Raw genomic sequence first — 11,966 nt, 5'->3', positions numbered from 1 at the left:
ACTTTAAAGAAAAGCATGTTTTGGAGGGGAAAAGCCAGACTTGTTTACCACCAAAACCAGACTGGCCTTTTGAATTTCTGGTTTTGCTATGTTATGTCTGAAAACTTGTTTTTGTCTGGAAAAACTGCTGTGTAGTGTTGATCGAGCACCATAGTGCTCTGGTGCTCGAGTAGAACACTTTGGGATGCTTGGGTGCTCTACAGAGCACCCGAGCACAATGGAAGTCAATGGGAGAACCCGAGCATTAAACCAGGCACCCCCTGCTCTGAAGAGGGGAGGGTGTCTGGTTCATAGGAAAAGGTCAGAAATTGATGGAGACACCACTAAAATGGTTCGGGAACAGCATGGGGAGGATGTCTGGAAGCATCTTGAAATCCAGGTTGCTGCTGGGAACAATGTTGTCCGAGTAGTACGCCACTTTTACAGACTGACAATAATACACACCAAACCGAAGATAAAATTGATTTTACAGGAAAAATTGTTAGAAAACATTCTTTCCTATATATTTACTTGTATATAAAGTGCAAGTGCTGCCAAAAATTACAAGGAAGAGGCACTCCGATACAACCTGTATATCACATAAAGGAGGGCCTCATTCACATTGTTGTACAATTGTTCAGCAAGTGGGACTCCTACACTCATAAAGCCTATGAACTAAGTGAAAGGGCTGCCAAAAATTACAAGGAACCGGCACTCCAATACACCCTTTACACATAAAGGAGGGCATCATACACACCCTTGAAAAATTATGATTGATGGCCTGCTGGTGACCCTCAAAAACATTAGGAGCAAGGGCCTGCTGGTGACCCTCTAAAACATTAGGGGTGAGTGTCTGTTGCTGAGCTGACCCTCTAAAACATCAGGAGCGAGCCTAATAAGCATGTTGATATGATGGAGGAGGAGGACGGGGTGCATGGGAATACCGTGTATTCAATACACCTTTAAAGTGCCTTTATGTTCAGCTGCTTTCCTCTGGTGGAGTAGAGAAGTCAGGGGCAATCCAGGCCTTGTTCATTTTGATAAGTCAACCTGTCAGCATTTTCAGTTGACAGGCAGATGGGCTTATCAGTTATTATGCCCCCAGCAGCACTAAATACCCGCTCTGACAAAACGCTGGCGGCAAGGAAGGCCAGCAGCTCAAAGGCGTAGAGTGCCAGTTCGTGCCAAGTGTCCAGCTAGGACACCCAATAGTTGTAAGGCACAGAGGAATCACTGAGAATGCTGACACGGTCTGCTACGTACTCCTTCACCATCTTCCAAAACTTTTTCCTCCTAGTGACACTAGGCCGCGCATCAGGGTGAGGGTGCTGGCAGGGTGTCATGAAACTGTCCCAGGCCTTGGAGAGTGTTGCCCTGCCTCTGTTAGAACTGCTGTGTGTTCCCCTCGTCACCGCTCTTCAGTTGCCCAGGGAACTACGTACTCTTCTGCCAGCGTTGTCAGCTGGAAATTCTTGGAGCAATTCTTGGAGAGGACCTTCTGGTATTGCACCATTTTGCTAGTCCTCTCCACCACAGGATCGAGAGATGAGAAGTTCTCTTTGTAGCAGGGGGAGAGAAGGTTGAACAACCAGTAATCGGTTTGGGCCAAAATGCGTTATAACGCGAGGGTCACGGGAAAGGCAGCATAACATATAGTAAGCCATATGTTCCAGAGTCCCAACAGACAAGACTTTGCTGTCCTCGTCAGGAGGGTGACTCTCAATCTCCTCATCCTCTTCCTCCTCTTTGGCCCATCCATGCTGAACAGATGGAATAAACCTGCTATGGGTACTACCCTCTCCAGCTCCTCCTCCTCCTCCTCCTCCTCATCATCCAATTCGCGCTCAGAAGACAAACTGAGGGTAGTCTGGCTATCACCCTGTGTACTGTCTTCCCCCATTTCCACCTCTTCCACATGCAAAGCGTCCGCCTTCATTATGAGCAGCGAGCGTTTGAGTAGACACAGAAGTGGGATGGTTACGCTGATAATAGTGCTATCGCTGCTCACCATCTGTGTTGATTCCTTAAAGTTGCTTAAAACCTCAGAGGTCAGACATCCTTGCCCACTCATCGCTTGTGAAGTGCGGAAGTTAACTGGAAAGGCGACGACCATGTTGCTGGTTTTCCACTACTGCCCTCTGCTGCTCACAAAGCCTGGCCAACATGTGGAACGTAAAGTTGCAGCGCGTGCTCACGTCGCACAACAGTCGGTGAGCTGGCAATTGCAAGCACTGCTGCAGCATTGCCAGACCGGCGGCAGCTGTAGATGACTTTATGAAATGGGCACACATGCGGCGCACCTTCACCAGTAGCTCAGGCAAATTGGGGTAGATTTTGAGAAACCACTGAACCACTAGGTTGAACACGTGGGCAAGGCATGGTATGTGTGTGAGCTTCCCGAGCTCCAAAGCCGCCACCAAGTTACGGCCATTATCATACACAACCATGCTTGGTTATAGGTTGAGTTGCGAGAGCCACAGCTCAGTTTGGTCCTTAATACCCTGCCACAGCTCTGTGGCGGTGTGCTGTTTGTCACCTAAGCAAATTAGTTTCAGCGCGGCCTGTTGCCACTTCCCACTGCAGTGCTACACTGCTTCTAGCTACTGACTGATGTCAGTCGTTAAGTGGACCTTCCCAATAACTGTGTTGGTCAGGGCACGGGTGATGCTACGGGACCGCTGGTGTAAGGCGGGGACGGTACACCGGGAAAAATAGTGGCAGCTGGGGACTGAGTAACGAGGAACTGCACGCTGCCATTAGTCTGCCGAAAGCCTCAGTGTCCACAAGCCTAAATGGCCACATTTCCAGGGCCAGCAATTTGGAAAGGTGCGCATTTATTGCTATGGCCTGTGGCTGGGTGGCTGGGATGTAGCGCAGGTAATGTTGCTGCTGTCACCAGCGGCTAATGTTATACAGGAGATGTAGCGCAGGTAATGTCGCTGATGTCACCAGCAGCCAAACAATTTAGCACACGTTGCGCTAATATATTTCACAGCCAGATAAAACAATAGTCCTTAAAAGGACTGTCGGGTCTCTAACACCTTTCAACACTCAAAACTTCCCCCCCAAAAAAAAAACACAATTCCTCTCCCTACACTATCTGTCCCTTCTGCTGCAGTTTGCCCTGACTAAGTCTGATCCGAATCACATGTCATTGGTTGCCATATAGCACCTGAAGACGTGTTCTGGCCAGCCAATCACTGTAAGGCCAGTAACCAACATGGCTACGGCATTACAGTGAGTGGCAGTACTTCCCCGCAAGTTTTTTTGGCTGTGTAGCAGCCAACAAACGTGCAGGGAGGAAACTCGAGCATGTGCCGAGCATCGCGATGCTCAAGTGAAAAAGGTGTTCGGCCGAGCATGCTCATCCAACATGTCATTGCCACTGAGTATTATTGAAGCTCTAATGTAAGTCTATGACAGATGAGAGTTGTAACTTTGTAACTGTTTGTGTTGAGCTTTTTCACTCATTCCCTCCCACTAGAAGGTTCTAGTTCAGCCAGAAACTGTATATAAAGAGAGCAGTCAGAGCCCCTAGTGTGCTACAGTTAGGGACCAGTGTTTGAAGGGGAAGAGTCATAACAAGACGCTGAGATGGGGATGCTGAGCCATAGACCATGGGTCACCTGCCCTGTGACCAAGGAGCCACCTGTACTACTGAGCTACAGACCGTGGGCCTCCAGCCTTTGACCAAGATGCCAGCCTTCTGAGAGAGGGACAGTAGCTCAGGCTTTTCCTCAGCATCAAACCCTTCTTCTGCCAGGGAGGAGACTGGAGGAGCCAGCCCTATACCTTACCTGTATTGTTTTGCACCTGAATTTCTCCTGTAAATAAGCACACTGGTTAACTGCAGACACTGACTATCTTGACTTATTTCCCATTGGGGTGCACCATCCCTTACCATCCATTCCAAAGAGCAGCAACAAATGGTGACACCTCGATGGTGTCCGGGAGACCCAACATAGCATTGGGGCCACCCCAAACCCGGCCACTGCACTAGCCAGTCCAGAAAGGAGCTACAAATATCAAAATAGTGGCAAGAAATGGAATAACCCACTGGCAAACAGGTGTCATAACAGTACTCACCATCAACATGGTAACCCAACAGGTGATAATAGTCAGAGGGTACAGGCAGTAAGTGAAAGGGGAGTAACCACTCTATCAAATACAATAACAATGCATCTTCCTTGGAAATAACACAATTGACAAGCCTAAATTTGCCAGGTCCTTTTTGGGAATCACTCTGATTGAAACAAAAGGAGTGGAAAACGGTCCAACCACGCTACTAAGAGACTTTCTTCAAAACATTGTCTTTCAAAGAACTCCCTAGCAGACCAAAAAAATTAAAATAGAGAACTGTGCAAAAAATAAAGCAAACCAAAAGTAAAACCAAAATGAAAACCTCCTGGTATAGGTCTAGCAATTACCCCACTGCAGCTATGTAGCGATTCTTGATTAATTAATTCGAGACAAATCAAATTTCTTGTCAAACTTCGACAAAGCTGCCGAATCGAATTTTTCAAAACTTCGATCATCTCTAGTTGTGACAATTGTCTGCACTTCAGCAATGCTGTCAGTCTACATTGCATTGCACTTCTTATTGCTGCAAGCGTTTTTCACAAACTTTTAAAATCATTTGTTTTCCCAGCGTTTTATTGAGACAGTGTGTTCCACTATGGGCTTGATGTATTTAAATAGTAAACTATTTCAGGCATTTGTTCACAGATCAGAAATTCCCTAATGAAATTGTAAATGAGACTCATTGCTTTTAGGATTGTATTATAGCAAAGTAAAATATACTGTACTTTAATCGCACAACCAAAACATAGACTGTTTACCCCCTAGGATGAAAAAGAATTAGTTTTCCAAGTGAGCGGTTTCTTACTAAATGTACATATGTTCGTCTTTAACACTGTATACGTGCCAGTAATTGCCTGCTATTGTGCTGGAGATTATAGTACAGCTATAACGAGATGCAATCACAGTGCTAAAATGTTTCAGCACTAAGATGTTTGAACAGTGGGGGAGCCAGATAAATAGTGCATTTGGAAAATCTTCAGACCCTTTCACTTTTTTCATATTTTGTTAGCTTGCAGCCTTGTCCTAAAATAAAATAAAAAATTACAGTATTTATTGCGTTATGCTACACACCGGACTATAAGACGCACGCCAGGTTTAGACAACAGAAGAGTAGAAAAATATATTTTTTAGGTCCTCTTTGAAGAGAATGAGGTTTGCTGAAGTGGAGGAGTCAAGGTCAGTAACTTTAGGGTCTATAGTGGGGGGGGGGGGGGGTAGTTTTGGTCAGCTCCTGTTACCCTTAGTATGGCAGCTGCTGACCATTGTAACAACCAGGAATGGCGCATATGGTCCCTACATTAAAAGTACCTATCCCAATAAATGTGTCTCCTGTCATTGCTCTGTTGTGTCTGGCCATGCTTCTTGTTCTACTAGATTATTTTTACAAAAATATTTGTCTGTGACACACACACAGTTTTGGTACACACACAGCTCTGCTATACACACACAGCACTGCCATACACAGATAAAGCTATGATATTGATTTTTTTCACGGGACAGCAACATAAAAAAAAATTAAAAAATTGGAAAGGGTCTGAAGACTCTCCAAATACACTGTATAAAGATGTAGTCAGCTTTTTAACTGTAGATTAAGTTTTTGACTTTTTTTTTGTTGAGTTGACATGGTGGGTTATACGATAACAAGAAAAACAAATGTACTTATATTAAATAAATGACTTTTAGTTTTTGAATACAGGAAAGAGAGAGGCAGACTCTGAAGGCACATATAAACCAGCAAGTTAATAAAATGACACATACAATGACGTTTTAAACAAAAACGGAATGAAAATAAGGCTACAGGCCCTGCAGCAGTTAAATGTTTACCTCTGCAACAATAGCCATAAATATATCCATAGATAAATTACTAGTGAAATCCAAAAAGCAATGTTCCAATAATTTATACTTCTCCAATGATGGTATTAACTTCCATAAAAGTAGATATAGATTGAGCAACCCACCGTATTGATATAATCAAAAGGTCTGCCACAGGTTGTGTAAGGAGGTCTCGGTGTACCGAGAATTGTCTAGACTTAGATAGGATACAGCATTTATATGAAGCAAAAGTCAGGAATATTGCAAAGTATTCAGTGCATGCATACTACAAGTTTCCAGACTCACACAGGGGCAGACTGGCCATAGACCCTACAGGGAAATTTCCTGGTGGACCGATGACCAAGGGCCACCTGAGCCCTCCTCAGGTTTGGCAGATGTATACTTAAGACTTCTAAGTTGGCTGAGTATTGTGGTTCCACACAGCAGGGGCCCAAAACAGCATCAGACTAGCCCATCAGAGTACCAGAGGACCCTCTGGTGGATCTAAGCTCTGGTATCATAATGGGCCCCAATGCTCCAGGAGTAAAAATATTTTTGGAACTTCCTTTGGAGCCAATCACTTGCCATTAGGGTCTAGTTTTTTTCAATCAAAACCTATTATATGGGGTTCAGACCCAAAGATTAATTTCCTCTGGTGGGCTCAAGGAACCCTAGTCCTACACTGGCTGAAAATGTTAGGCAAGGTCTTATTATGTGCAAGTCTCTTATACTGTCTTGCAGAAATAAGTCTGTCAAGCACAGAATTATTAGGGGTGGCAAGCATATATAGAATAATTGTCAAGTATCAGGTCCACTGAAGATAATATGTCCAAAATAATAGATAATGCAGTGCGAATTGGCTAAACGAGTTTCAGGGCTCTTGTCCCCTTCCTCGGTAGCGACAGTATGTGAAAAAACATTAGGACAATTGTTAATTTAAATAGTAACCAGGAGTATACATAAAATATGTACTGGAAAAACAAAAAATAGGAGATAAAACAGTACAATGCAAGATATTACATTACAATGAACTCCTACATAGGAATATAAATAATAATAGTAATGAGGTGAAAAAAAAGATGAGCAATACAAATATTCCACAGATCTATCCATGCAGTGGTAGAAAGTGTGTCATGGATGGAAAATGGGATGTGATTTGTCCAACCAAAATCACAGAAACCCAAATAATTCCATTCCAGAATTGAGACCTATAGACTCAATTTTTGACATCTTAGATATTGGGGGAAATTTATCATCAACCTACACCACTTTTGTGGTGTAAAAAAAGTTGCAAACCTTTTGTCGCAAGTGGTTTCTGTGCCGCTCTTGACACTTTCTGAAAAGGGGGCTTGTGATGTTGGGGAATGGGTGGGACTAGTGTTGATCGAGCACCGAAGTGCTTGGGTGCTCTATTAGAACACTTTGGGATGCTTGTGTGCTCTACAGAGCACCCGGGCACAATGGAAGTCAATGGTAGAACCTGAGCATTAAACCAGGCACCCCCTGCTCTGAAGAGGGGAGGGTGTCTGGTTCATAGGAAAAGTTCAGAAATTGATGGAAACACCACTGAAATTGTTCAGGAACAGAATGGGGAGGATGTCTGGGTGCATCTTGGACTCCCAGGTCACTACTGGAAACGATGTTGTCTGAGTAGTACGCCACTTTTACAGACTGACAATAATACGCACCAAACCGAAGATAAAATTGATTTTAGAGGAAAAATTGTTAGAAAACATTCTTTCCTATATATTTACTTGTGTATGTAAAGTGCAAGTGCTGACAAAAATTACAAGGAAGAGGCAGTCCGATACAACCTGTATATCACATAAAGGAGGGCCTCATTCACATTGTGGTACAATTGTTCAGGTAGTGGGACTTCTACACTCATAAAGCCTATGCACTAAGTGAAAGGGCTGCCAAAAATTACAAGGAACCGGCTCTCCAATACACCTTTTATTACACATAAAGGAGGGCATCATACACACCCTTTAAAAAATATGATTGATGGCCTGCTGGTGACCCTCAAAAGCATTAGCAGCAAGGGCCTGCTGGTGACCCTCTAAAACATTAAAGGCGAGGGTCTGCTGCTGATCTGACCCTCTAAAACATTAGGTGTGAGGGTCTGCTGCTGATCTGACCATCTAAAACATGAGGGGCGAGGGTCTGCTGCAGAGCTGTCCATCTAAAAAATTAGGGGTGAGGGTCTGCTGCTGATCTGACCATCTAAAACATTAGGGGTGAGGTGTCACGGTGGGGAGTGGGGAAAACCCCCCACCGTACAATGTCCCCAATTACTAGGCCATAGGCAGGGAAAAGGGAGTTGGTCACCTCCTAAAGCTTCCCTCAAATAGCCCTAGTCTCCTGGCAGTATGAGCCGCCTTCGATGGTAAGGGGGCTCATATCCACAAACCTAGAAGTCTAGGAATCCCTGCATTAAAACAAATATTTGTGGGGATACTACGCTAAAACAAAATAACAAAATCTTTATTATATTGTCTCAATAAAATGTAGGGGTGTCTACCAAAAACTGCATAAAGCAGCAACTTGAACCATCACTGATTTATGGGATCACCCTCACAGTGACCACATAGATAGATGTGGAACCATATCGGGATGAAGGGTGGATCCCACAAACTAAAACCCACCAACACTTAGGAGGGCCAAAACACCACAGGGTCCTAGGTGTGTGACCTGGGTGAGGTACTATATAGCTGGATATCTGGTGCCAGGTGTGACACCAGGTATCACTCCTAACAGTGAATGTCAGCGCGCAGACATCCACTGCATTAACATAGTACAGGTGCAGGACTGTGGCAGGGTAAAGCCCTTGACTCCGTCTGATATGACTGGAGCAGCGAATACCCTAACACTGTCCTCAGTGGTAAGTGCTCTACGTGTTTCCATGCACTAAACCTGCATTTCATCAGGAGCAACGTGCACCACAAATAATAAAGCCCAAAACCTCTGACATAGAAGTTTGGCTGAGGTTATGAACACAAGGCAGAGGTAAGGTAACCTGCCTATCACCGAGTTCCTCTAGTGTGAGGTACGGTATCGTCACTGGAACCTACGATCCTGCCTAAACCGACCACCTCTAGGTTGAGGGGCAGCGTGCTGGTGTGCAAACAAATGGGCGCTGTAATGGCCGCAAAGCGGCTCACAAAACGCCGAGATTCAAAGGGTGAAACCCCGCCCCGCTAGACACGCCCCCGGTGGACAGCCAATCCGGCCAGGAGGCTCGGTACAGGAACAACCAATGGCTGAACAGCGGGAGGAGCTACATTGGTCCCGGGGAAAGCGCAATGCGCCGCATTCAAAACAGAGAAATTTACAGCGGCTCTGTAGGAACATGCCATCGCAGCATCAAAACCTAAACATTACCGTCTATAGACAGTGGAAGGAGATCAAAATTGAGGAACCAAAGAACGAGTGTTGACACACATCTGTATCAGGGGAGCCCAAATACATCCGACAGTACCCCTGATGACTGACACATGAATCACATAGGACTCAGCATCATTATATGTTCATATAAAGGGCATGAACGAGATAGCATCATTAATGCCAGACGGTTTGGTAGTGTTTAGAGAAAAAAATCCTCTTTTTGCAGCAGGATGCGGTCACAATCACCGCCCCTTGATGACATCTTAACAGAATCAATCACCTGAAACTTAACCGATGACGTTCTTCCACTGTGAAAATCCGATACATGGCGTGCAATAGAGGTGTCCTTTAAGTTCGTGATGTCCAAAACATGTTCCCCAATGCGTCGCCTGAGCTCCCTAATGGTTTTGCCAACATATTTGATGCCACACACGCATGTCATCAGGTAGATAACACCAATCGACTTACAGTTGTAAAATGACCTAATGAAAAAAGTCTTGTCTAATGTGCTGCTGGCAAAACTCTTGGTCTTGTCTATAAACCTACAGAATTTACAGGATCCACAGGGAAATGTCCCTGCAAGCGAATTACGCAACCAGGACTGTGGTTTAGGGTTTACATATAGACTGTGTGTCAACATATCTCGTAAGTTGTTGCTACGCCGATAGGTGACAGAAGGTATGGGTGGGATCATATTGCCAGTATCGGGATTAGATTTAAGTATGTCCCAGTGTTCAGAGAGGACTTGGCATACAGCCTTATAGGCACTGTCATACGTGCCAATAATTTTGACGATATTGTCACCGATATCCCTCTTTTTAGGGGATAACAGAAGATCCCTGTTGGTACTTAATGAATGTTGATACGCCTGTCTCAGGCATCGCTATGGATAACCGCGACGCCGGAACCTTTGTTGAAGATCTCTGGCAGCCACCCTAAAAGTCACTCAGCACAATGTGTTCTAGTTTGATGGGCAGATCTTCCACCAGCTCAGGGGGGTCATGGAGCAATTCACATCTGTCACCCCCCTCTGGATCAGATACATCGACGATGTGCTGGTCCTGTGGGGGGGTGATAAGGTCTTGTTCCAGGAGTTTGTTGCAGTCCTGAATACCAATGCATTAGGGCTATTTTTTACGTCGGCGATCGATTCCAACTTCATTTCCTTCTTGGATCTCACCATTTCACTGGATGCTGGTGGTCGCATCAGTACCAATGTATTTAGGAAGCCCACGGCTACTAACAACTTGCTAAAATGTGAGAGTGGGCACCGTTTGGCCCTGAAAAGAGGGATCCCAAAGGGACAATACTTAAGGGTGAGGAGGAATTGTTCTCAACTCAGTGACTTTTAGGGTGGCTGCGAGAGATCTTCAACAAAGGTTCCGGTGTTGCGGTTATCCCCAGCGATGCCTGAGACAGGCGTATCAACATTCATTAAGTACCAACAGGGACCTTCTGTTATCCCCTAAAAAGAGGCATATCGGTGACAATATCGTCAGAATTATTGGCATGTATGACAGTGCCCATGAGGCTGTATGCCAAGTCCTCTCTGAACACTGTGACATACTTAAATCTGATCCCGATATTGGCAATACGATCCCACCCATACCTTCTGTCACCTATCGGCGAAGCAACAACTTACGAGATATGCATCAAAGAAGTGAATGGGCACACTTATAACTGGACAACAGATTTGGTATAATAACACTATCTTTAATGTGAATGATACAATATTAGTACATGGTAGGTAAAATAGCATGCAGATCCGGATCAGAATTCTATATGGATATCCATGCTAATATGCGTTAAGATAAAACATCCTAAATAAAAATGCAGGCCTGTAAATACACAATAAAATACAGTACAGTAAATGTTGGTTCACTAGTATAGCGGCTGAGAATACACAATCAGTTCCAATCCTACTGGTGGCGGATTAGATAAACTAGCTTCTAAGGGCCTGATAACCCGAACAAATAATTATTACAGATGGGTCAGGTCCGTCCAGTCCCCAGGTTGGAGAGATGGACTGGCATGCCCACTGCAATACGATGTTTGCGGCAGTGACTGATTATGGGTGAGTCCCTGTGAATAAGGAAAATCAAGTCCAAGGTGCTAGTAAAGCAGTGCTAGTGTCCAGAAGTCCATCCGTCGTTTCAAATATTAAAATACAAACCGGATTCCAAAAAAGTTGGGACAGTAAACAAAACGTGAATAAAAACTGAATGCAATGATATGGAGATGGCAAATGTCAATATTTTATTTGTAATAGAACGTAGATGACAGATCAAACATTTAATCCGAGTAAATGTATCATTTTAAAGGAAAAATACGTTGATTCAAATCTTCACGGTGCCAACAAATCCCCCAAAAGTTGGGACAAGTAGCAATAAGAGGCTGAAAAAAGTAAATTTGAGCATAACGAAGAGCTGGAAGACCAATTAACACTAATTAGATCAATTGGCAACATGATTGGGTATAAAAAGAGCTTCTCAGAGTGGCAGTGTCTCTCAGAAGCCAAGATGGGTAGAGGATCACCAATTTCCACAATGTTGCGTAGAAAGATAGTGGAGTAATATCAGAAAGGTGTTACCCAGCGAAAAATTGCAAAGACTTTGCATCTATCATCATCAACTATGCATAACATCATCCGAAGATTCAGAGAATCTGGAACAATCTCTGTGCGTAAGGGTCAAGGCCGTAAAACCATACTG

Source organism: Bufo gargarizans, chromosome 5 (assembly GCF_014858855.1).
Source record: "Bufo gargarizans isolate SCDJY-AF-19 chromosome 5, ASM1485885v1, whole genome shotgun sequence".
Taxonomy (NCBI): Eukaryota; Metazoa; Chordata; class Amphibia; order Anura; family Bufonidae; genus Bufo; species Bufo gargarizans.
This window is presented reverse-complemented; position numbering follows the sequence as displayed.